The 27,348-nt window shown below is 46.5% G+C and overlaps 1 long non-coding RNA gene across 2 annotated transcripts in view; it reads right to left on the minus strand.

Moving 5' to 3' along the window:
* LOC108278594 (uncharacterized) overlaps nt 1-25,773 on the minus strand; it is a 54,210-nt gene extending 28,437 nt beyond the window's left edge. Inside the window, exons 1-4 of one of the 2 annotated variants that reach the window (XR_001815351.3) lie at nt 25,457-25,773; nt 24,803-24,860; nt 14,798-15,046; nt 14,512-14,696 (exon numbers count right to left, since the gene is read on the minus strand). This is a non-coding gene — a long non-coding RNA (uncharacterized LOC108278594). Of the gene's footprint in view, nt 1-14,511; nt 14,697-14,797; nt 15,047-24,802; nt 24,861-25,456 lie in introns of those variants that run through there. The other variant, XR_008398288.1, reaches the window with a different exon arrangement.
* Between the last annotated feature and the right edge of the window lie 1,575 nt (nt 25,774-27,348).

Below are 27,348 nucleotides of genomic sequence, written 5' to 3' on the forward strand. Positions count from 1 at the left end.
ACTACTACTATTACAACTACAATTACTACAACAACTATTTCAACTACTACAACTATTACAACAACTATTTCAACTACTGCAACAACTACTGCCACAACTATTACAACTATTACAACTACAACAACAAGAACAACAACGATGCAGCTTGTCATGTTACCCAGAAACCGCAAAGAAGCGTGAACTCCGTCCTGTCGCAAGATAAAGTTGCAGCTTTACCTTTTACAAAGCGCTGACACTGGAGACTCCTTACATAAACGTTAAACATACAGAAAACGCTTTGAATGAGCTGTTACCATGGAGACGACATATCAGAACGCGCGCATTAACACAAACCTGCGCTACCATCATAGCTGCTGTTATAGAAAATGAACCAACACCTTCTGACCAATCAGGATCCAGAATTCAGCAGCGTCGTGGTGTAGAAATGACTTCAACTAAATCCCAGTAGAGTTTGTATCTGTTATATGTTTACTGGGTTTTTACGTTGAAAAAGATATCCCGATGTGGTTTACGATATCGATGTTGCGTCATGGTATCGTCCAGACCCTAAGCGACAATCGAATCAAAGCATAGGCGGCTCTTTCAGTTCGGCGCGTGGTGGTGATGAAACTGACGAACCAGGCTCAGGGCAGAAATAAAAGCGCCACTGTGCCAAACCCTGATCCCGGTTCTGCCGCTTTATCTGAACCTGCAGCTTCCTGCATGTAAATATTTGAGGAAAGCAGCTGCGCATCTGACGCATAAATCAGAGCAGAGACGCAGCGATAAACACACGGCAGCCTGACCGCCAGGGGTTCAGCACTTCCCTCTGATCAGAGCAAACGTGTTCTGAATAACAATGCTCAGGGGTTGAGGCAGAGTGTGTGTGTGTGTGTGTGTGTGTGTGTGTGTGTGTGTGTGTGTGTGTGTGGGGCGCTCACAATTCACACTGCAGTTCCGCTACCTCACTCGACCCTGCAGCATTTTCAAAGTTTTAGTCCCCCGGTAGCTGTCGTGATTATTTGATTGCGCGTGTGTGTGTGTGTGTGTGTGTGTGTGTGTGTGTGTGTGTGTGTGTGTGTGTGTGTGTGTGTGGATCTCACGCAAACTGCAAAGAAGGCGGGGGTGTTTAGAAAAGACGAGAGAAACAGTTTAATAATCGCAAATTTGCATAACTTTTCATAAACCCCCTCGAATATAAAAATTCCTTCCTACTTCCTTCCCCCTCATCCATCTCTCTTTCCTCTTCCTTCATTCCTTTTCCTCCTTCCTTCCTCCTTTCCTTCTCATTTTTCTGTTCATTCATTTCTTTCTTTCATCTTTTCGTTCCTTTCTTCCTCTCCCCCGCTTTTTCCATTTCCTTCATTCTATCTTATCCCTCTTCCTTCTCGTTCATCTTTCATTCCTTCTTCCTCCCCTTGTAGTCCAGGGCATTTTTTGCTTTTTTTCCCCCTATTGTTTTTTTCCTCACTTTCATCTCTCGCTCTCTCTCTCTCTCTCTCTCTCTCTCTCTCTCATAACCCCCTCCTCTCTCATTCCGCACCGATCTCACTTAAAGGAACATGAAGCTCATCTCTGTGTGTAATAAACTCTTGTGATGAGGGAAAGTGCGGTTTCCTCCAGAGCCACCATTTTAATTGCCAAATGTATGTGTGTGTGTGTGTGTGTGTAAATGGATTTTAAAGCCCTACATGTTTTTAAAGCTGGAATATTAGATTATGCCGATTTTAATGCCAGATTAATCCGACCAGATGAAGAGTTCACAGTGACCGCTGTGTCTCACACACACGAAATAACCTTAGTCAACCCCCGTATCCTTGGGTTACGTTGCGGGGGGGGGGGGGGGTCCTCCCTACTCCCTTCATTCCTTATCCTTCCTTTCTTCCCTCCCTCACTCTCTCTTCCTCTATCCATCCTTCCTTCCTCCCTCCCTTCAGTCCTCCCTCTCACTCCCTTCCTTCCTCCTTCTCTCACTCTCTTCCTCCATCCTTCCTTCCTCATCCATCCTTCCTTCCTCCCTCCCTCTCTCTTCCTTCCGTCCGTCCTCCCTTTTCCTTCCCTCACTCTCTCTTCCTCCATCCTTCCTTCCTCATCCATCCTTCCTCCCTTCATTCCTCCCTCCCTCCCTCCCTCTCTCTTCCTTCCGTCCGTCCTCCCTTTTCCTTCCCTCACTCTCTCTTCCTCCATCCTTCCTTCCTCATCCATCCTTCCTCCCTCCTCCCTTCATTCCTCCCTCCCTCTCTCTTCCTTCCGTCCTCCCTTTTCCTTACCTCACCCTCTCTCCTCACTCACTCTTCCTCCATCCTTCCTTCCTCATCCTCCCTCCCTCATCCATCCTTACTCCCTCATCCATCCATCCATCCTTCCTTCCTCATCCTCCCTCCTCCCTCATCCATCCTTCCTCCCTTCCTCATCCATCCTTCCTTCCTCCCTCATCCATCCATCCTTCCTCCCTCCCTCATCCATCCTTCCTCCCTCCCTCATCCATCCTTCCTTCCTTCCTTCCTCCCTCATCCATCCTTCCTTCCTTCCTCCCTCATCCATCCTTCCTTCCTTCCTACCTCATCCATCCTTCCTTCCTCCCTCATTCCCTCCCTCATCCATCCTTCCTTCCTCCCTCATCCATCCTTCCTTCCTTCCTCACTCATCCATCCTGCCTTCCTTCCTCATCCTTCCTCCCTCATCCATCCTTCCTTCCTTCCTACCTCATCCATCCTTCCTTCCTCCCTCATTCCCTCCCTCATCCCCTCCCTCATCCATCCTTCCTTCCTCCCTCATCCATCCTTCCTTCCTTCCTCACTCATCCATCCTGCCTTCCTTCCTCATCCTCCCTCCCTCATCCATCCATCCTTCCTTCCTTCCTCCCTCCCTCATCCTTCCTTCCTTCCTCCCTTCCTCATCCATCCTTCCTCCCTCATCCATCCTTCCTTCCTTCCTTCCTCCCTCCCTCATCCTTCCTTCCTTCCTCATCCATCCATCCTTCCTTCCTTCCTCATCCATCCTTCCTTCCTTCCTCATCCATCCTTCCTTCCTTCCTCCCTCATCCATCCATCCTTCCTTCCTCCCTCATCCTTCCTTCCTTCCTTCCTCATCCTTCCTTCCTCCCTCCCTCATCCATCCTTCCTTCCTCCCTCATCCATCCTTCCTCCCTCATCCATCCTTCCTTCCTTCCTTCCTCCCTCCCTCATCCTTCCTTCCTTCCTCATCCATCCATCCTTCCTTCCTCCCTCATCCATCCTTCCTTCCTCCCTCATCCATCCTTCCTCCCTCCCTCATCCTCCCTTCCTCCCTCCCTCATCCATCCATCCTCCCTCATCCATCCATCCTCCCTCATCCATCCATCCATCCTCCCTCATCCATCCATCCTTCCTTCCTCCCTCCCTCATCCTTCCTCCCTCATCCATCCTTCCTCCCTCCCTCATCCTTCCTTCCTCCCTCCCTCATCCTCCCTCCCTCATCCATCCTTCCTCCCTCCCTCATCCTCCCTTCCTCCCTCCCTCATCCATCCATCCTCCCTCATCCATCCATCCTTCCTTCCTCCCTCCCTCATCCTTCCTCCCTCATCCTTCCTTCCTCATCCATCCTTCCTTCCTCCCTCATCCATCCATCCTTCCTTCCTCATCCTCCCTTCCTCATCCATCCTTCCTTCCTCATCCATCCTTCCTTCCTCCCTCATCCATCCATCCTTCCTTCCTTCCTTCCTCATCCATCCATCCTTCCTTCCTCCCTCATCCTTCCTTCCTCCCTCATCCATCCATCCTTCCTTCCTTCCTCCCTCATCCTTCCTTCCTTCCTCATCCATCCTTCCTTCCTCCCTCCCTCCCTCCCTCATCCTTCCTTCCTTCCTCCCTCCCTCATCCTTCCTTCCTTCCTCCCTCATCCATCCTTCCTTCCTCCCTCCCTCATCCTTCCTTCCTCCCTCCCTCATCCTTCCTTCCTTCCTCCCTCATCCTTCCTTCCTTCCTCCCTCCCTCATCCTTCCTCCCTCATCCATCCATCCTTCCTTCCTCATCCATCCTTCCTTCCTCATCCATCCTTCCTTCCTTCCTTCCTCATCCATCCATCCTTCCTTCCTTCCTCATCCATCCATCCTTCCTTCCTTCCTCATCCATCCTTCCTTCCTCATCCATCCATCCATCCTTCCTTCCTCATCCATCCATCCTTCCTTCCTCCCTCATCCTTCCTTCCTTCCTCCCTCCCTCATCCTTCCTTCCTTCCTCCCTCCCTCATCCTTCCTTCCTTCCTCCCTCCCTCATCCTTCCTTCCTTCCTCCCTCATCCTTCCTTCCTTCCTTCCTTCCTCATCCATCCTTCCTTCCTCCCTCATCCATCCATCCTTCCTTCCTTCCTCATCCATCCATCCTTCCTTCCTTCCTCATCCATCCATCCTTCCTCATCCATCCATCCTTCCTTCCTTCCTCATCCATCCTTCCTTCCTCCCTCATCCTTCCTTCCTTCCTCCCTCATCCTTCCTTCCTTCCTCCCTCCCTCATCCATCCTTCCTTCCTCCCTCATCCTTCCTTCCTTCCTTCCTCCCTCATCCATCCTTCCTCCCTCCCTCATCCTCCCTTCCTCCCTCCCTCATCCATCCATCCTCCCTCATCCATCCATCCTCCCTCATCCATCCATCCATCCTCCCTCATCCATCCATCCTTCCTTCCTCCCTCCCTCATCCTTCCTCCCTCATCCATCCTTCCTCCCTCCCTCATCCTTCCTCCCTCATCCATCCTTCCTCCCTCCCTCATCCATCCTTCCTCCCTCCCTCATCCTCCCTTCCTCCCTCCCTCATCCATCCTTCCTCCCTCCCTCATCCTCCCTTCCTCCCTCCCTCATCCATCCATCCTCCCTCATCCATCCATCCTCCCTCATCCATCCATTCTTCCTTCCTCCCTCCCTCATCCTTCCTCCCTCATCCTTCCTTCCTCATCCATCCTTCCTTCCTCCCTCATCCATCCATCCTTCCTTCCTCATCCTCCCTTCCTCATCCATCCTTCCTTCCTCATCCATCCTTCCTTCCTCCCTCATCCATCCATCCTTCCTTCCTTCCTTCCTTCCTCATCCATCCATCCTTCCTTCCTCCCTCATCCTTCCTTCCTCCCTCATCCATCCATCCTTCCTTCCTCATCCATCCATCCTTCCTTCCTCCCTCATCCTTCCTTCCTTCCTCATCCATCCTTCCTTCCTCCCTCCCTCCCTCATCCTTCCTTCCTTCCTCCCTCCCTCATCCTTCCTTCCTTCCTCCCTCATCCATCCTTCCTTCCTCCCTCCCTCATCCTTCCTTCCTTCCTTCCTTCCTTCCTCCCTCCCTCATCCATCCTTCCTTCCTTCCTTCCTCCCTCCCTCATCCTTCCTCCCTCATCCTTCCTTCCTTCCTCCCTCATCCATCCTTCCTTCCTCCCTCCCTCATCCTTCCTTCCTTCCTCCCTCATCCATCCTTCCTTCCTCCCTCCCTCATCCATCCTTCCTTCCTCATCCATCCATCCTTCCTTCCTTCCTCCCTCATCCTTCCTTCCTTCCTCCCTCATCCTTCCTTCCTTCCTTCCTTCCTCCCTCATCCATCCTTCCTCCCTCATCCTTCCTTCCTCATCCTTCCTTCCTTCCTCCCTCCCTCATCCTTCCTTCCTCCCTCATCCATCCTTCCTTCCTCCCTCATCCATCCTTCCTCCCTCATCCTTCCTTCCTCATCCTTCCTTCCTTCCTCCCTCCCTCATCCTTCCTTCCTCCCTCATCCATCCTTCCTCATCCATCCATCCTTCCTTCCTCATCCATCCATCCATCCTTCCTTCATCCATCCATCCATCCTCCCTCCCTCCCTCCCTCATCCTTCCTTCCTCATCCTTCCTTCCTCCCTCATCCTTCCTTCCTTCCTTCCTTCCTCATCCATCCTTCCTTCCTCCCTCATCCATCCTTCCTTCCTTCCTCCCTCATCCTTCCTTCCTTCCTTCCTCCCTCATCCTTCCTTCCTCATCCTTCCTTCCTTCCTCCCTTCCTCATCCTTCCTTCCTTCCTCCCTTCCTCCCTCCCTCATCCTTCCTTCCTTCCTTCCTTCCTCCCTCATCCATCCTTCCTTCCTCCCTCATCCATCCTTCCTCCCTCCCTCCCTCATCCTTCCTTCCTTCCTCCCTCATCCTTCCTTCCTTCCTTCCTCCCTCCCTCCCTCATCCTTCCTTCCTTCCTCCCTCCCTCATCCTTCCTTCCTTCCTCCCTCATCCTTCCTTCCTTCCTTCCTCCCTCATCCTTCCTTCCTTCCTTCCTCCCTCATCCATCCTTCCTTCCTTCCTCCCTCATCCTTCCTCCCTCATCCATCCTTCCTTCCTCCCTCATCCATCCTTCCTTCCTTCCTTCCTTCCTCATCCATCCATCCTTCCTTCCTCCCTCCCTCATCCATCCTTCCTTCCTCCCTCATCCATCCTTCCTTCCTCCCTCATCCATCCTTCCTTCCTCCCTCCCTCCCTCATCCTTCCTTCCTTCCTCCCTCATCCATCCTTCCTTCCTTCCTTCCTCCCTCCCTCATCCATCCTTCCTTCCTCCCTCCCTCATCCTTCCTTCCTTCCTTCCTCCCTCATCCATCCTTCCTTCCTTCCTCATCCATCCATCCTTCCTCATCCATCCATCCTTCCTTCCTCCCTCCCTCCCTCATCCTTCCTTCCTTCCTCCCTCATCCATCCTTCCTTCCTTCCTTCCTCCCTCCCTCACCCTTCCTTCCTTCCTCCCTCCCTCATCCATCCTTCCTTCCTCCCTCCTCCTTCCTTCCTTCCTCCCTTCCTCCCTTCCTCATCCTTCCTTCCTCCCTCCCTCATCCATCCTTCCTCATCCTTCCTTCCTCCCTCATCCATCCTTCCTTCCTTCCTTCCTCCCTCATCCTTCCTTCCTTCCTCCCTCATCCTCCCTCCCTCCCTCCCTCATCCTCCCTTCCTCATCCATCCTTCCTTCCTTCCTCCCTCCCTCATCCATCCTTCCTCCCTCATCCATCCATCCTTCCTTCCTCATCCTCCCTCCTTCATCCATCCTTCCTTCCTCCCTCATCCATCCTTCCTCCCTCACCCATCCATCCTTCCTCATCCATCCATCCTTCCTTCCTCATCCATCCATCCTTCCTTCCTCCCTCATCCATCCATCCTTCCTCCCTCATCCATCCTTCCTTCCTCCCTCATCCATACTTCCTTCCTCCCTCATCCATACTTCCTTCCTCCCTCATCCATCCTTCCTTCCTTCCTCCCTCCCTCATCCTTCCTCATCCTTCCTCCCTCATCCATCCTTCCTTCCTCCCTCATCCATCCATCCATCCTTCCTCCCTCAACCATCCTTCCTTCCTCCCTCATCGTTCCTCCCTCATCCTCCCTTCCTCCCTCCCTCATCCTCCCTCCCTCCCTCATCCTCCCTCCCTCATCCATCCATCCTTCCTCCCTCATCCATCCATCCTTCCTCCCTCATCCATCCATCCTTCCTCCCTCATCCATCCTTCCTTCCTCATCCATCCATCCTTCCTTCCTCCCTCATCCATCCATCCTTCCTCCCTCATCCATCCTTCCTTCCTCATCCATCCATCCTTCCTTCCTCCCTCATCCATCCTTCCTTCCTCATCCATCCATCCTTCCTCCCTCATCCATCCATCCTTCCTCCCTCATCCATCCATCCTTCCTTCCTCCCTCATCCATCCTTCCTTCCTCCCTCATCCAGCCTTCCTCCCTCATCCATCCTTCCTTCCTCCCTCATCCATCCTTCCTTCCTCCCTCATCCATCCTTCCTTCCTCCCTCATCCATCCTTCCTTCCTCCATCATCCATCCATCCATCCTTCCTCATCCTCCCTCCCTCATCCATCCTTCCTTCCTCCCTCATCCATCCTTCCTTCCTCCCTCATCCATCCTTCCTTCCTCCCTCCCTCATCCATCCTTCCTCCCTCATCCATCCATCCTTCCTCCCTCATCCATCCATCCTTCCTTCCTCCCTCATCCATCCTTCCTTCCTCCCTCATCCATCCTTCCTTCCTCCCTCATCCATCCATCCTTCCTTCCTCCCTCATCCATCCATCCTCCCTCATCCAGCCTTCCTTCCTCATCCATCCTTCCTTCCTCCCTTCGTTACTTCGTTCATCCAACTTTCCTCCCTCCCCCTTCCGCCCTCATCCATCCTTCCTTCCTCCCTCATCCAGCCTTCCTTCCTCATCCATCCATCCATCCTTCCTTCCTTCCTCCCTCCCTCATCCATCCATCCTTCCTCATCCATCCATCCTTCCTTCCTTCCTTCCTCCCTCCCTCATCCATCCATCCTTCCTCATCCATCCATCCTTCCTTCCTTCCTTCCTCCCTCCCTCATCCATCCATCCTTCCTCCCTCATCCATCCTTCCTTCCGCCCTTCATCGTTACTTCCTCCTTCATCCAACTTTCCTCCCTCCCCCTTCCGCCCTCATCCATCCATCCTTCCTCCCTCATCCATCCTTCCTTCCTCCCTCATCCATCCTTCCTTCCTCCCTCATCCATCCTTCCTTCCTTCCTCCCTCCCTCCTTCACTCCCTCCCCCTACCTCCCTCCTTCACTCCCTCCCCCTTCCTTCCTCCCTCCCCCTTCCTCCCTCCTTCACTCCCTCCCCCTTCCTTCCTCCCTCCCCCTTCCTCCCTCCTTCACTCCCTCCCCCTTCCTTCCTCCCTCCCCCTTCCACCTGTCATCCTTCCTTCCTCCCCCTTCCATCCTTCCTTCCTCCCTCATCCATCCATCCTTCCTCCCTCCCCCTTCCACCCTTCATCCCTCCCCCTTCCACCCTTCATCCTTCCTTCTTCATCCAACTTTCCTCCCTCCCCCTTCCTCCTTTCATCCTTCCTTCCTCCATCTTCCTCCTTTCATCCTTCCTTCCTCCATCTTCCTTCCTCCCTCCCTCCCTCCTTCACTCCATCCCCCTTCCTCCCTCCCCCTTCCATCCTTACTTCCTCCCTCCCCCTTCCACCCTTCATCCTTCCTTCCTCCATCTTTCCTCCCTCTTCCTTCCTCCATCTTTCCTCCCTCCCCCTTCCGCCCTTCATCCTTCCTTCCTCCATCTTTCCTCCCTCCCCCTTCCGCCCTTCATCCTTCCTTCCTCCATCTTTCCTCCCTCTTCCTTCCTCCCTCCTTCACTCCCTCCCCCTTCCTTCCTCCCTCATCCATCCTTCCTTCCTCCCTCCCCCTTCCTCCCTCCATCTTTCCTCCCTCCCCCTTCCTTCCTCCCTCATCCATCCTTCCTTCCTCCCCCTTCCGCCCTTCATCCTTCCTTCCTCCATCTTTCCTCCCTCTTCCTTCCTCCCTCCCCCTTCCTTCCTTCCTCCCTCCCTCATCCATCCTTATTTCCTCCCTCCATCTTTCCTCCCTCCCCCTTCCTTCCTCCCTCATCCATCCTTCCTTCCTCCCCCTTCCGCCCTTCATCCTTCCTTCCTCCATCTTTCCTCCCTCCCCCTTCCTCATCAATCCTTCCTTCCTTCCTCCCTCATCCATCCTTATTTCCTCCCTCCCCCTTCCGCCCTTCATCTTTCCTTCCTCCATCTTTCCTCCCTCCATCTTTCCTCCCTCCCCCTTCCTTCCTCCCTCATCCATCCTTATTTCCTCCCTCCCTCTTCACTCCCTCCCCTTTCCATCTTTCCTCCCTCTTCCTTCCTCCCTCCTTCACTCCCTCCCCCTTCCTTCCTCCCTCATCCATCCTTCCTTCCTCCCTCCCCCTTCCACCCTTCATCTTTCCTTCCTCCATCTTTCCTCCCTCCATCTTTCCTCCCTCCCCCTTCCTTCCTCCCTCATCCATCCTTCCTTCCTCCCCCTTCCGCCCTTCATCCTTCCTTCCTCCATCTTTCCTCCCTCTTCCTTCCTCCCTCCCCCTTCCTTCCTCCCTCATCCATCCTTCCTTCCTCCCCCTTCCGCCCTTCATCCTTCCTTCCTCCATCTTTCCTCCCTCTTCCTTCCTCCCTCCTTCACTCCCTCCCCCTTCCTTCCTCCCTCATCCATCCTTCCTTCCTCCCTCCCCCTTCCACCCTTCATCTTTCCATCCTCCATCTTTCCTCCCTCCATCTTTCCTCCCTCCCCCTTCCTTCCTCCCTCATCCATCCTTCCTTCCTCCCCCTTCCGCCCTTCATCCTTCCTTCCTCCATCTTTCCTCCCTCTTCCTTCCTCCCTCCCCCTTCCTTCCTTCCTCCCTCCCTCATCCATCCTTATTTCCTCCCTCCATCTTTCCTCCCTCCCCCTTCCTTCCTCCCTCATCCATCCTTCCTTCCTCCCCCTTCCGCCCTTCATCCTTCCTTCCTCCATCTTTCCTCCCTCCCCCTTCCTCATCAATCCTTCCTTCCTTCCTCCCTCATCCATCCTTATTTCCTCCCTCCCCCTTCCGCCCTTCATCTTTCCTTCCTCCATCTTTCCTCCCTCCATCTTTCCTCCCTCCCCCTTCCTTCCTCCCTCATCCATCCTTATTTCCTCCCTCCCTCTTCACTCCCTCCCCTTTCCATCTTTCCTCCCTCTTCCTTCCTCCCTCCTTCACTCCCTCCCCCTTCCATCTTTCCTCCCTCTTCCTTCCTCCCTCCTTCACTCCCTCCCCCTTCCATCCTTCCTTCCTCTTCCTTCCTCCCTCCTTCACTCCCTCCCCCTTCCATCTTTCCTCCCTCTTCCTTCCTCCCTTCATCCTTCCTTCCTCCATCTTTCCTCCCTCTTCCTTCCTCCCTCCCTCCCCCTTCCTCATCAATCCTTCCTTCCTTCCTCCCTCATCCATCCTTATTTCCTTCCTCCCTCCTTCACTCCCTCCCCCTTCCATCTTTCCTCCCTCTTCCTTCCTCCCTCCTTCACTCCCTCCCCCTTCCATCTTTCCTCCCTCTTCCTTCCTCCCTCCTTCACTCCCTCCCCCTTCCATCTTTCCTCCCTCTTCCTTCCTCCCTCCTTCACTCCCTCCCCCTTCCATCTTTCCTCCCTCTTCCTTCCTCCCTCCTTCACTCCCTCCCCCTTCCATCTTTCCTCCCTCCTTCACTCCCTCCCCCTTCCATCTTTCCTCCCTCTTCCATCTTTCCTCCCTCTTCCATCCTCCCTCCTTCACTCCCTCCCCCTTCCATCTTTCCTCCCTCTTCCATCTTTCCTCCCTCTTCCTTCCTCCCTCCTTCACTCCCTCCCCCTTCCATCTTTCCTCCCTCTTCCATCTTTCCTCCCTCTTCCTTCCTCCCTCCTTCACTCCCTCCCCCTTCCATCTTTCCTCCCTCTTCCTTCCTCCCTCCTTCACTCCCTCCCCCTTCCATCTTTCCTCCCTCTTCCTTCCTCCCTCCTTCACTCCCTCCCCCTTCCATCTTTCCTCCCTCTTCCTTCCTCCCTCCTTCACTCCCTCCCCCTTCCATCTTTCCTCCCTCTTCCTTCCTCCCTCCTTCACTCCCTCCCCCTTCCATCTTTCCTCCCTCTTCCTTCCTCCCTCCTTCACTCCCTCCCCCTTCCATCTTTCCTCCCTCTTCCTTCCTCCCTCCTTCACTCCCTCCCCCTTCCATCTTTCCTCCCTCTTCCTTCCTCCCTCCTTCACTCCCTCCCCCTTCCATCTTTCCTCCCTCTTCCTTCCTCCCTCCTTCACTCCCTCCCCCTTCCATCTTTCCTCCCTCTTCCTTCCTCCCTCCTTCACTCCCTCCCCCTTCCATCTTTCCTCCCTCTTCCTTCCTCCCTCCTTCACTCCCTCCCCCTTCCATCTTTCCTCCCTCTTCCTTCCTCCCTCCTTCACTCCCTCCCCCTTCCATCTTTCCTCCCTCTTCCTTCCTCCCTCCTTCACTCCCTCCCTCCTTCACTCCCTCCCCCTTCCATCTTTCCTCCCTCTTCCTTCCTCCCTCCTTCACTCCCTCCCCCTTCCATCTTTCCTCCCTCTTCCTTCCTCCCTCCTTCACTCCCTCCCTCCTTCACTCCCTCCCCCTTCCATCTTTCCTCCCTCTTCCTTCCTCCCTCCTTCACTCCCTCCCCCTTCCATCTTTCCTCCCTCTTCCTTCCTCCCTCCTTCACTCCCCCCCCCTTCCTTCCTCCTTCCTTCCTCCATCTTTCCTCCCTCCATCTTTCCTCCCTCCATCCCCCTTCCTTCATCCCTCATCCATCCTTCCTTCCTCCCCCTTCCGCCCTTCATCCTTCCTTCCTCCCTCCCCCTTCCTCCCTTCCTTCCTCTTCCTTCCTCCCTCCTTCACTCCCTCCCCCTTCCATCTTTCCTCCCTCTTCCTTCCTCCCTCCTTCACTCCCTCCCCCTTCCGCCCTTCATCCTTCCTTCCTCCATCTTTCCTCCCTCCATCTTTCCTCCCTCCCCCTTCCTTCCTCCCTCTTCCTTCCTCCCTCTTCCTTCCTCCCTCCTTCACTCCCTCCCCCTTCCATCTTTCCTCCCTCTTCCTTCCTCCCTCCTTCACTCCCCCCCCCTTCCTTCCTCCTTCCTTCCTCCATCTTTCCTCCCTCCATCTTTCCTCCCTCCATCCCCCTTCCTTCATCCCTCATCCATCCTTCCTTCCTCCCCCTTCCGCCCTTCATCCTTCCTTCCTCCCTCCCCCTTCCTCCCTTCCTTCCTCTTCCTTCCTCCCTCCTTCACTCCCTCCCCCTTCCATCTTTCCTCCCTCTTCCTTCCTCCCTCCTTCACTCCCTCCCCCTTCCGCCCTTCATCCTTCCTTCCTCCATCTTTCCTCCCTCCATCTTTCCTCCCTCCCCCTTCCTTCCTCCTTCACTCCCTCCCCCTTCCATCTTTCCTCCCTCTTCCTTCCTCCCTCCTTCACTCCCTCCCCCTTCCATCTTTCCTCCCTCTTCCTTCCTCCCTCCTTCACTCCCTCCCCCTTCCATCTTTCCTCCCTTCCTTCCTCTTCCTTCCTCCCTCCTTCACTCCCTCCCCCTTCCATCTTTCCTCCCTCTTCCTTCCTCCCTCCTTCACTCCCTCCCCCTTCCGCCCTTCATCCTTCCTTCCTCCATCTTTCCTCCCTCCATCTTTCCTCCCTCCCCCTTCCTTCCTCCTTCACTCCCTCCCCCTTCCATCTTTCCTCCCTCTTCCTTCCTCCCTCCTTCACTCCCTCCCTCCTTCACTCCCTCCCCCTTCCATCTTTCCTCCCTCTTCCTTCCTCCCTCCTTCACTCCCTCCCTCCTTCACTCCCTCCCCCTTCCATCTTTCCTCCCTCTTCCTTCCTCCCTCCTTCACTCCCTCCCCCTTCCATCTTTCCTCCCTTCCTTCCTCTTCCTTCCTCCCTCCTTCACTCCCTCCCCCTTCCATCTTTCCTCCCTCTTCCTTCCTCTTCCTTCCTCCCTCCTTCACTCCCTCCCCCTTCCATCTTTCCTCCCTCTTCCTTCCTCCCTCCTTCACTCCCTCCCCCTTCCGCCCTTCATCCTTCCTTCCTCCATCTTTCCTCCCTCCATCTTTCCTCCCTCCCCCTTCCTTCCTCCTTCACTCCCTCCCCCTTCCATCTTTCCTCCCTCTTCCTTCCTCCCTCCTTCACTTCCTCCCTCCTTCACTCCCTCCCTCCTTCACTCCCTCCCCCTTCCATCTTTCCTCCCTCTTCCTTCCTCCCTCCTTCACTCCCTCCCCCTTCCATCTTTCCTCCCTCTTCCTTCCTCCCTCCTTCACTCCCTCCCCCTTCCATCTTTCCTCCCTCTTCCTTCCTCCCTCCCCCTTCCATCTTTCCTCCCTCTTCCTTCCTCCCTCCTTCACTCCCTCCCCCTTCCTTCCTCCTTCCTTCCTCCATCTTTCCTCCCTCCATCCCCCTTCCTTCATCCCTCATCCATCCTTCCTTCCTCCCCCTTCCGCCCTTCATCCTTCCTTCCTCCCTCCCCCTTCCTCCCTTCCTTCCTCTTCCTTCCTCCCTCCTTCACTCCCTCCCCCTTCCATCTTTCCTCCCTCTTCCTTCCTCCCTCCTTCACTCCCTCCCCCTTCCGCCCTTCATCCTTCCTTCCTCCATCTTTCCTCCCTCCATCTTTCCTCCCTCCCCCTTCCTTCCTCCCTCATCCATCCTTCCTTCCTCCCCCTTCCACCCTTCATCCTTCCTTCCTCCATCTTTCCTCCCTCTTCCTTCCTCCCCCTTCCTCTTCAATCCTTCACTCCCTCCCCCTTCCTTCCTCCTTCCTTCCTCCATCTTTCCTCCCTCCATCCCCCTTCCTTCATCCCTCATCCATCCTTCCTTCCTCCCCCTTCCGCCCTTCATCCTTCCTTCCTCCCTCCCCCTTCCTCCCTTCCTTCCTCTTCCTTCCTCCCTCCTTCACTCCCTCCCCCTTCCATCTTTCCTCCCTCTTCCTTCCTCCCTCCTTCACTCCCTCCCCCTTCCGCCCTTCATCCTTCCTTCCTCCATCTTTCCTCCCTCCATCTTTCCTCCCTCCCCCTTCCTTCCTCCCTCATCCATCCTTCCTTCCTCCCCCTTCCACCCTTCATCCTTCCTTCCTCCATCTTTCCTCCCTCTTCCTTCCTCCCCCTTCCTCTTCAATCCTTCCTTCCTTCCTCCCTCATCCATCCTTATTTCCTCCCTCCCTCTTCACTCCCTCCCCCTTCCATCCTTCCTTCCTCTTCCTTCCTCCCTCCTTCACTCCCTCCCCCTTCCACCCTTCATCCTTCCTTCCTCCATCTTTCCTCCCTCTTCCTTCCTCATCAATCCTTCCTTCCTCCCTCATCCATCCTTATTTCCTCCCTCCCTCTTCACTCCCTCCCCCTTCCTCCATCCCTCTTCCGTCCTTCATCCTTCCTTCCTCCTTCATCCATCTTTCCTCCCTCTTCCTTCCTTCGAACAGTTTTCCTAACACAGAGACTAAAGAAGTGTTAGCAATTTAATTTACTCATATGTTATTTCATTTATTTGCAATACTAAAAGTCTGAAGGTCAGATTTTTTAACGTTTTAATTAAAGTACCTTTAATCCGGTTAATCCCGGTTATCTCATTAACGAGCCGTTCTTTAGTCTCGAGTAGTTCTTGGTTGGACTGTAAAGTCATCAGGGTAAAAATGCCAGCCTTATCTGAAAGAAGACTTCTTAAACAGGAAGTGGATGGAAAAACATGTTTTTATGTTGATTATTTCCGACAGTTTGGACGCTGTTCATGCTTTTTTTTTCCTTCTTAGAATAGCAGATGATATTTTTAGTCGCAGCAGGAAGTGAGCTCTGAGAGAGAGAGAGAGAGAGAGAGAGAAAGAAAGAAGAAGAAAAAAAAAAAAAAGAGTCCTTTTATAAGCCTCCACTTTTATAGATATTACAGCAAAAACACAGAACAAAAGACCTCCCATTAATGTCACAGCCTCTGTCTCATTCTCCCCGTCTGTCTGTCTGTCTCCCAGTCAGTCTCTCCCCCTCACCTGTCTCTCATCTCCTTCTCTCCATCCAGGTCTCTCTCTCCCACTCTCCATCTATGATTCTTTGTATGTCTCTCTCTCTCTCTCTCCCCCCATCTATGTCTCTCTGTCTTTTGCCACCTCTTTCTACATCTCCTCTTGTCCCTCTCTCTATTTTGTTGTCTCTCCTTCATGTCATCCCTCACTTTCTCCACATCTTTCACTTACTTTCTTTCATGTCTCTTTCGCTCATTCTCACCTCCTCTTTATCCAGGTCTTTCTCTCCCCCACTCACCATCTACAATTCTCTTTGCATCTCTGCCACTCTCCATCTAGCTCCATCTCTCCTTTCTTTGCCTTCATTTCTCCAATTCTCTCTCTCTCTCTCCCTACAGTGGTCATATCTCTCACCCTGTTCACGTCTCCACTCTCTCCCCATCCCTCATTCAATCTACGTCTTTCTCCATCCACATCTCTTTCGCTCTCTCACCCACCTTTCATCTACGCATCTCTGAGTCTCCATCTCTCTCTCCTTGTTTCGCTCTCTCTCATCTCCCTTTCTCTAACAACCAGGTCTTTCTCTCCCCCACTCTGCATCTACAATTCTCTGTGTCTCACCTCTCTCTCTCTCCTCATCCCTCACTCCATCCACATCCCCCCCCCCCATGTACACGTCTCTCTTTGTCTCCATCTCTCCTCTCTGTCTGTGTAAAATATCGCATACGCTGTTGAAGAGAAACTGATTAACACACTGCCAATTTAATCAAAACCTGCATTCATTTTTCCTCATCACTCACTCTCATACTGACCTTCTCTCTTCCCTCACTTCACCCCATTTGTCACTTTAATAGAAAAAAAAAAGATTCATGGATGATTAAAATGATGGGGTTTTTTCCCGTTGGGGAGTTAATTGGAAACTCGTTAGCACTGAGTGTTTGGATGAAAAGCAGCAATGGATTTGATTTTAACTGACAAGTTAAATATTTTAGGAGAAGTCGTTTTCATCACACACACCGCTAGTCAACCAAATTATCTAAATGGGATTTTTTTTTTTTTTTTTTTTTTTTTTAAAATCACTCACTAATAAACGACTGCATTACATACATCTGTTTTTTTTCCCCCCTCTGATAAAAATTGACAAATGTGTGCTTGATACTCAATTCGGGGTCCTTGTATAGTTCCCGAGTACCTGGAACTGACACAAGAAGGCATCAAGAGAGTACACAAGAGCTGCTGCCGTAATCATGACACTCCTCCTGAATGTCCTTTTTAACTTATTCCACTTTATAATATATAACTTGGAGAGGCTAATTACTTACAATCCCACAATTAGGGCTGTGCAATATGGCGATATAAACATCCATCACGATAAATGGCGTCAACGATATTATATACGATATAGAGGCTATATAGCTGACTGAAAGCAACTGAACAGATAATCTTGTATAATGTCATGATATTTTTCGGATTTTCAGGATATGATATTACTGGAAATGTAGGACAGCAAAGCATATACACGAGAGCTCGTATATGAAATAAATCCACTTCGTAATAAATTATGTCATGATGCACTGTAATATCGTGAATATTGTGACTTTTTTTTTATAATTTTTTACTTTTATTTTCCATTTCTTTAAAAACTGACTGGAAGCAGCTGAGGTGATGTTAAATGTCTGTACTTAATCTTTAAATTTTTTTTATATTTTATATATAATTCATTCTTTTTTCTTTAACATTATATATATATATATATATATATATATATATATATATATATATATATATATATATATATATATATATATATATATATATATATATATATATATATATATATATATATATATATATATATATATAAAAAACCATTTTTGTTACTATAGCGATCCCGGGTATCAGATCGTCACAAAGCATATGAATATAATATACAATTATTAAAAAGATATAAATATAATATACAATTACTAACACTCAGTGAACACACGGATGTTGCCAAGTCTTATTCTGTAATAATCTGTAAATGATTATTCATTTGTTGATCACTGAAAATTTGGAAAAAAAATAAATACAGGAGCAGCAATAATAATTAAAAAAAATAAAAATTCCATCTAACAATAACGTGCAATTATCATCTGCGATGGTTACAGTCGGTGTGCGTCATTATCATATCATCATCATTCGAATTCACTCTGTGAGAAAAGTGACCCAACCCCCCCCCAAACCCCCCCCCCAATATTTACAAAAAAAATTACACAAAAGATATAATTAGCCAAAAACAGAAAGGTATTTCCGTGTCCAGTAAAAATAGCAAATAAAGTCAATAGCAGTTCATTATGAAAAATAAGAGTGCAGTAAAATGTTAATTATATGCTACATTAAGGAGAAGGAGATGAATACCGAGCCGTAATGAGTACCAGATCTCTGGAGCGTCACGACACAATAAAATTCTGTCGGTTAAGAGCCAGGTGGTACAGAGATATTAAAACAAGAACGATTCATTCTTTTTCCTTCCGAGTATTGTGTCGTGCATTATTTAGATTTTATTATACTTGAAAGTGTTCTGGAGAGCAAGTCAGTCATTTTGCTCAATGAATTCAGTTTTTCCTAGTTACAGTACACTTTAGGCATTGTGTGAACTGACTGTGAACCGACGACCATCGGCAGGTGTGCACGATGTACGAGGGTGGACCCAGAAATTCCTGCGTTAGTAAAACTTACAGCATTTCTCCTTCGAAGTACCCTCAGTGTGATGCAATACACTTGTCCCAGAGGTTCTCCCATTCTGGAAACATTTCCTGAAGTCATCTTTTGTCAACATGTCTAGAACCTCCCGTATTTTGGTTTTTTTTTCCCCCCTTTTTCCATTTTTTTTTTCCCCCCCACGCTGCCGAATCTCCCCCCCTCCCCCCCCCCCGGGATTTGGGGAACAAAAAGTCATCGCAAGGAGCGAGTTCTGGCGAATACGGTGGAAGTGAAGCGATCGTCGCAGCTTTTCCAGTTAAAAAAAAAAATGTGCAGGTGCACATTCGAATTCTGGGAAACTTTCCCCTTCATAAATACTATATTACTTTTTAACTCTTGGGAAAAAAATGGTATATTATTTAATACAAAACATAATATTATTTAAGTTAAAAAAAAATATATTATTTAAAGACTAACAGTCTGACTTAACTCGACACCTGCTGTAAAAGAACAATATCCACAAAAAAAAAATATTAAGAATAATTAAAGTTACTCACAAATATATATATATATATATATATATATATATATATATATATATATATATATATATATATATATATATATATATATATATATATATATATATATATATATATATATATATATATATATATATGCCCTATCGAATATGAATGACTAACATAAAAACAAACAAATCAAAACACATCCAGAAATTTACTCCTGAACATAAATAAATAAATAAATTTAAAAAACTGTGCTAAAAGCCAATCAGGAGTGGAAAGTTAAGAGCTGGAGTTTAAAATTCGGTACATGCTGCATAAATAAACCGACACGCTCCGAAAGCGTTAGAGTTATCTGTAGCGTTTGTTCTAACGTATTAATTTCCCTACATAAATCATTTCGTTTCTTAGGGTTGAACCCAGAGCGTGAATTAGGAGTCTTTGTTTGATCTGACATCATCCGAGACAAAATAGCTGCGGATACGGATTTGGATTCGTTATATTCTCTTACTTAATGCCTAATAATTACAACATGCTACCTGCAGATACACAACAGATAAATACTGTGTATAAACTATATAGAGAGAATTGCTTTACTTTCACATCTTATCAGCCTACGTACACCTGATCCGTTTCACAAAGAGAGATCAGGAGCTGCTTCGGGGTCTCTGACATTAATCTACAAGTGGCACAATGAGCTGGTGCGAGACTGAACACATGATTACAGACACGAACATAAATCAGCAGAAAAAAAAAGAAAAAGAAAGAACAAAAAAGAAGGAAAAAAAAGCTGGAGGAGAAGAACGCATGCTGCTTTGTTCGCTGAAAATCTTTTTCCTATGAATACAACAACCGAATAAAAAGCTCTCTGGAGAGCTGACAAAGAAAAGCACTTTAGTCATTTCTGGCCCGCAATTAGATCCCTGTGACCTTCTGATTGTGGTTTGACCTTGTGAAATTTTGGGCGCCGTCACAGCCAGAGAAAAGCCTTTTATTTCATTCTCTGTCTTTCACTTGAGCAAACTGTAGAGATTTATTGGGTAATCAGAGACGATCTACCTGGCTGTTGTGCGAGTTAATATGAACTAAAGCACTAGAGCAGCTCTAAAGCTGAAAAAACTTTACCATGAGGTGGATGTAAATATTAGCAGATTATCTTAGGAAACTGAAAAGAAAAAAAAAAAACCCACAGAGGTCCGGAGCCACTGATGCTATTTATACAGCAAAGTGATTGCATAAAATGTCTTGACACCATAATTGCATTGTGTTCGTTTCATTGTGCGTGTTATATTTCTGCATTTCTACTCCAGCACTAGCTGGTTATGAAGTCAATTACAGGGTTTAAGCGTTAAACATTATTCTATACACCATCACATCTCCGTCCTTCCAGCTTGTCGATCACTAATCTCAGTTTCCCCACTTCTCTTTTTGCCAGGAAGATCACGCCGTGTGTTCGGCTGGATAACCTTGGCAGCCACACGTCCATCCTGAGCCACTAATGCTATTTCGGTCTCATAGCAGAGGAGATAATGCCCTATAATCTAACCGTGGCCAGACCCAGAGTAACGTCTCGACTGACTGACGCTCACAATGGGAATGCACGTCTTCCCTTCGCTCTCGCTCGCTCGGTCTAGAAAATAAAGGGCGTGTTTATGATGAAAGTGAAAATCTCTTGGCCAAGTGAAAATGATGGAAAACCGTATTTCTGCATCCTTTCGATAAATTATCGAAGGCCAGGGGTGACATGATGTCACCAAACAAAAATAATCAACATCGCCACTGTCTGTTGAACATTATGTCCAAACAAAAACAATGTCAATCAAACAATGTCCAAAGAAACAATGATATTCAAACAGAAAGTCAGACAAATGTCTAAACAGACAATGATCAGATATCGACAACGTCCAAGCAAATACGAGAAAACAAGAACAATGTCCATCAATTTTCAAACAGTGACAATTTCCCAAACAAATGAAAATAGAAAATAAAGTAAATAAACCCATGTCCAAACAAGCAACAAACCATTAACAAACAAAGAAAGACCAACAATCTTCCACCAATCCTCAACATTCAGTACGTTTACATGGACGACAATAATCCGATATGAACCCGATTAAGACGATACACCGATTAAGAAACTAGCATGCAAACAGATTTCTGATGACCTTAATCCGACTAAAGTCATACTTGAAGTAAACACAAATGGAATTAAGACATGTGGAGTGTTCCTGTTTTAGTCGCATTATCGAAGTGCATTACAGACATGTACACACCTTAATCGCACTTAACGTCGTGTGGGAGTTTTCACCGCATTGTGTGACAGGACAGAACACACACGGCAACGCTCAACAATTTGAGGGCACGGCTGTGTCCAAAACTGCGTACTTACCTGCCGTATAGTAGGAGAAATACACGTATTTAGGCAAGTATGTGGTTTCGGACACAGCACACGGCTTCAAGCAGTCGTCTAGTTCCACGTATAGCATGAATAATAATTAACTGCACTTGAAGCTTTCGTAAAATTAAAAAAATGAAGAACACCCAACTGTATACGGTACCATAACGAAGACCAACTCTATACGTGACATTCTGGAGGGAACGGAGGGTATGGCGTGGGGACGTAATGACGTAAAACAGGAAAATGTAAGGAATATTCTAAGAACGACTCATGTAAACACCTTAATCACAATATTATATGTCTTATTCAGAATATGGTGTTTATTTATTTATTTTTATTATGGTCATTCCTCTATACAGCTTGTATACATTGGAAATAAATGCCATTTCTCCAGGACCATGGTGCAACACATAACAGTACACAACACTACATAAAGTGCAAGACAATAAACACATACAACATGGGCTGTAAACTATTGTGTCGTGTAGAAGAAACATTTTGTACTGCAGTCAGACAAACAATTACAAACACGGGTCACGTTTCACACTATTCACATCACTGCGTTACTCGGGCCTGACACTGTTCTGGTTTTTACACACACACACACACACACACACACACACACACACACACACACACACACACACACGAGTGTGACTGGAAATGCACCTACTGTAGTAAACAGAAGTCGAGTGTCCAGAGAGGCACACTTTCAGCGTGCTGTTTGGCTCTGCAGAAGCTCGGCGTGTTTATTTTCGGGGGTCGAGCAGGAGTCCTGAGGGAGCACCCAGGCAGAAATAGCATTCATTAACCTTTCACTGAGTTTCCATTGCACCCTGGATACTCGATTTCATGAAAGGAGCTTCAAAAAGAGCCGAGTATGCATATAAATACGAAAAACACCAGGAGTTTACGAGTTTAAGCCACAATCCTGTTCCGACTGGGTCGACAGAACACCTGAGCTCAGGTGTACAATACAGGATCATTTCCATGATTAATTTTCTAAAACTATAAAAGACCTACTTAGACGGGTGACGATTTCTGGACACGTCTGTCCATAATATTTAACATCATTATATGGTACGAGGAACAGTTATTGCTATTACACCACAGCACTGTTGAGTTCTGGACTGCGATTGGTCAGAAGTTGTTGATTAGTTTTCTATAACAGCGGCTCTGAGTGTAACACAGCTGCAAATCACTTATGTTAATGAGCTCGATGGGATACGTGATTGTTTCTGTAGTAACGGCTGATTCGTAGGGACGTATATGGCGGAAGCTCCACGAAAATGGATTAAAAACAAAAAACATGTATAATCGTTGATACGGTGAAGTTTTCTGAAAGAAGACGTTTATTTAACATTTATGGAAGGAGTCTTCAGTGTCGGCGCTTTGTAACAATCCGAGGTAAAGCTGTAGCCGAATAATTTTTTCCTCAGTAATATGACAAGTTGAGTTTTTTGCTTTATTAACTTTGAGAGCAAGAGAGCGAGAGAAAGAGAGATAACAGTTGTTATAACAAAAGTGAGAACAGGAACTAAATGCTTCAGGAACGTTTCACAACATTTAATGTAGCTATAAATGGATAAAACAACAAGGAGTGACGTCACTGTTAAATAAATAAATATAATTAATGGAAAATTGTCATTGTGCACGAGGAATAACACTTCCAATCATCCATATTCTATACCACTTATCCTTCAGGATCACGGGGAACCTGGAGCCTATCCCAGGGAGCATGGGGCCCAAGGCGGAGTACACCCTGGACGGGGTGCCAATCCATCGTAGGGCACAATTTCATACACACACACACACACACACACACACACACACACACACACACACACACACACACACACACACTTTGGTCATGCCAATCAGCCTACCATGTATGTCTTTGGACTGGGGGGAGAAAACCAGAGAACCAGGAGGAAACCCCACTGCACAGGGAGAACATACAAACTCCGTACACACAGGGCAATGGCGGGAATCAAATCCCCTCTAAACACAGTGTTACAGGAAAATAAACTTCAGGATGCAACAATATTTCTGCTTTATCATGCCACATCATTACTGATTATTTTCCTCCAACTGTACACTCAGTCATGTCTTATTTCTTACTTTTACAGTAATTAAAATGTGACTAGAACAGTAAAATGTGACATTATTATGGTATAGTTACTGTATGTGAAACCTGGCCTGATGACCGCATCGAGTCATGGCCTACTGCTGTATTGGAGTCTGTTTCTATTTAACTACAGCATGAATCCGTGAGGTGCAATTCTATCTGCAGAGGTGACTTTGCTTTTTAATCAGGTTTCCTCTGCGTACACGCCCATAACCGATACTGCCTCCATTACAAAATAATGCAATTAGATAAGTCACATGATCAGCTGAGACGCACAAGGTCAACTGGCTAAACCGCGCTTCACCTCTCGCTCACGGACTTCATTTACACAGAACAGGTCAGCCATCGGTCAAGCTTATCGGTGAGTGTGTGTGTATGTAATGTGTATGTTATATATATATATATATATATATATATATATATATATATATATATAATATAATATAATATAATATAATATAATATAATATAATATAATATAATATAATATAATATAATATAATATAATATAATATAATATATATATATATATACACACACACACACACACCATGCATGTATCAACATGGATGTAAACAGCACATTTCAGTGAAGAGGAAGTGGAAGTACTACAAAGGATTACTGGACTGCACCATGGGGGGGGGGGGAGTAAATAAAATAGAAAAAAAAATAAAAATCAGTAGTCTGGATGCCATGGTGTCCACTGTTATTATTATTATTTTTTTTTTTATTTGTAGTTCCCTGAAGTTTTAAATCTTTATTTATAAAAAAATAAAAAAAATAAAAAAAATAAAAAAATAAAAAAAAAAGAAAGAGAGAAAAAAAAAAAGAAGCCACTACTTTTTTTTTTTGCTTAGTGCATTTCAAGGTGTACATTTATCCTCTTTACAATATATAGCAAGAAGGTATAAAGCTACGATTTTAATTAAGAGAGGAACATCAGTAACCTACATTAACTACTACTGAATCATTAACAGTACGTTTAATTTTACATTTATATTTTAGGGAATAAAATTATACCTGTAAAGGACTGGGCTAATCTTGTTCAAATAAAATAAAAACACACAGTAGAACAACTGTTCCATTTCATGGTTCAAACCGTTCAAATATATCCATTCAATTTTCACTGGCATTTTTGAAATAGTTTTCCCTAAACCGCTTTTTTGCCAATTGATCAAACATCCATTAACCCTTAGCTAGTTTAGAAGAAAAAAATAAAAATAAAAAAAAAAATAAAAAAAATAAAAAAATTCAACATTAACTCAAACATGTGTTGGTTGAATTTGCGTATACGTCATACTGCACGCTCCATCTTTATCTGGCAAGTGTTTAAACTGCCAACGCCGCAAACCTGACGTCCAGTTACACAAATACACCTCTCATTATCACACACAGATACGTCAGGACAGAGTAGTCACATGGCGTTTTATGAAAAATAGCTCAGCACTGGTGTTTCAGCTTCGCTGAGACTATTATTTCGTTACAGAACACTGGAGTCACGCTCACAGTCTTGTAATAATTCAGTTGGGTTCAAATGGGTGGGAAATTTACATGCAGAAATCAGATGCCAGCTCAGATATGTCAAACATTATCACACACCCTTACTTTAGGTGTGAAAGAAGAGTCTGACTACACAGTGACTGGCAGGAGCTGCAGCCAATCAGGAGAAAGAGAAAACTGTAGGAGAATGTAAAAAGACCAGACAGCACTGAGCAATGTTACTACACTGTCAGAAGGAAAAAATCAAATAAATGAAGCTTAAAAAAAATAATTATTAAATAAATTCACAGCACTACACGTAAACACCAGCACGGCAGCCGAGAGCAAATAAACAGCAAAGCCACTTGGGCTACTCACTCATCTGATGGCCATGTGACAGGTTTCCCCTTCAACAAACAGAAGCATTTAAAATCCACTACAACAAAACAGAACAATAAATCATATATGACAGCAGGTAGGGAAACAGCAGGGAGGAGGTACGGCTGAGCAATGTGACAATATAATACCGATATAGGGATAAACTATTCAACAAGACGCTTATCTGAGATGTTGAGAGTATTATATAACATTTTTTAAAAATAAATAAATAAAAAATTTTTTATAAATAATTACACACATGACAATACTTTTTTTTACTTATAATTTCCACGGCCATTACAATGTTTGTTTACTCTGCATTAATAAAAATGTCTACAATATCAGTTTTACACAGATTCTCATTTTAATGCAACACTACAGGTTTGTTTGTTTGTTTACTTACTTACTTATTTACTTATTTACTTACTGTGCATTAATTAAAATGTCAGCAATATCAGTCTTACACAGGTTCTTATTTTAATGAAACACTACAGGTTTGTTTGTTTGTTTGTGCTGCAGTTTGTTAGCAAACCCAAAATTACCTAATGAATATCAGAGTATTGTTTTTAAATCACATCGCCCAGCCCTGTTAGCAACTTTATTAGAAATAGCACACCTTCACAATAGCTAAGCGAGTTAAAGCTCAGCACTTACCAAACAGAAGCTGTTGTTTGTTGTCTTTCTGTCCAAGCTTCAGTTCCTTCCCTTCTGAGCTCCATTTCATGTTCCTAATCTCAATCTACACCCATCCTCTCACCCCCTAATCTCAATCACTTCCGGTAAACAGAGGCTGCGACGCGACTAATTGGGCCGCCAATCAGCGACCTCTAAAAATACGTGATTAAATGAGACGCATCCTATTGGATCGACTGACTTCCTGGAATCGGCAGAGTACATCGATAAGGAGAAAACACAGCAACTGTGTCGTCTTTCATTATATCCCTGCTAATAAACCTGGATAATTAGCTGCCACATATAACATAAGTTCATGTTCAAACTAATTGGACGGCCAATTAGCGATCTCTAAATCACGTGATCAAATGAGCCGCATCCTATTGGATAAAAACCAGGAAACTCATGGATGACGTTTCAAATTCAACAACATGACTACAAAAGAATGAAATGTATGACTGAAAGGTTTCAGTTGACTGTGGTTGTAAAATATTTGGTGTAATAAATTAAAAAAGTAACTTTATTTGTACTGATGAAGTATGTGTGTGTATGTGTATATATATATATATATATATATATATATATATATATATATATATATATATATACATACACACACACACACACACACACACACATACAGCTGCAATCAAAATTATTCAGCCTCCATTTACTGGTTTATCAGGTTTATTGTCAAAATTTACAGACTTTCAAGCAAAAGCAGTTGAAATAGTTCAACACAACGAATGCTTCAAGTGGTTTCCCCAAATTCAACTGAAAATGCAACTTATAATGATTTCTCCAGCCTCAATACATTTTTACTTCCATAACCTGCTTTAAATCGCAAACATCTGACACGTTTTTGGTGAATGAGTAAGTAGTAGTGTTTTTGCAGTAGCGGAAAAACAGACTTCAGTCGTGACTCTTCCATCAGGCCTATGTCGAACCAGTCAAGCACCTCGTTTGTGATGATTAATGTGAATTTTTTAAATATTCAGAAGCTGTAGTCGTGCTATCTGCTAGATATCGATTCAGGCGACGGTATCATGTGAGGTGTTTACTTAATAGCCCCGTCTCTCTCGTTCGTGCTGAAATATTTATCGCCTGTGTCTACTGTTACACTTGCTGTATAAATCTGAAGGGCACAAGCAATACATCCATAATGAGAAAACACAGCAAATGGCTCGTATATCATTATAGACCTGCTCATAAACGGGATAATTATGTGGCAACTCTTTCAGCTCCCAAATGACTTTTTTTGTTGTTATTCCTTTATTTTAAAAAATGTATTACACAAAAGAGCAATGAGCTTAGGTTCATTTTCATATATTAGTTGTAAGCCTAGCATCTTTACCACAAACTTTCGTACTAGCTTAATGCTGCAGCGGTTAATGGAAACCGAGTGTATTTCGATTCAAATGATTCAGTGAATGAGTCAAGTGAGTCACATTCGGCTTGGTTCTTAAGTTCGTTTAGTCAATTATCATTTCAGTCGTGTCATTTATGAGTTCAACCTCCATTGGGATCAATTCTGGGAATTATGTGGTGTATTTCATGGGGGTTGGGGTGGGGTGGACCAAAACGAAAAGAAAAATCATCTGAATCATTCACGATTCACTTCTAGTAAATTCTGTCCACTATGAGGAGACACTAATAAAACAGAAATGGATTGATAAGACTTGAAATGGTTGTTACAAACAGAGCAAAATAGAGTGTCTTAAATCTGCGCAAGAATTAGCAAAAACACCAGAGCGACTGGCTCTTTTCACCTGAGGGATGGTCAGTGACCTGTCTCTACTCCATACTGTCTCTGTCATGACCCACTAGCAATGACACTTGCATGTGAGCAGTATTAGCATCATAGCTCCTGTGTG

The sequence above is a fragment of the Ictalurus punctatus genome, chromosome 18 (genome assembly GCF_001660625.3).
Source record: "Ictalurus punctatus breed USDA103 chromosome 18, Coco_2.0, whole genome shotgun sequence".
In the NCBI taxonomy this organism is placed as follows: domain Eukaryota; kingdom Metazoa; phylum Chordata; class Actinopteri; order Siluriformes; family Ictaluridae; genus Ictalurus; species Ictalurus punctatus.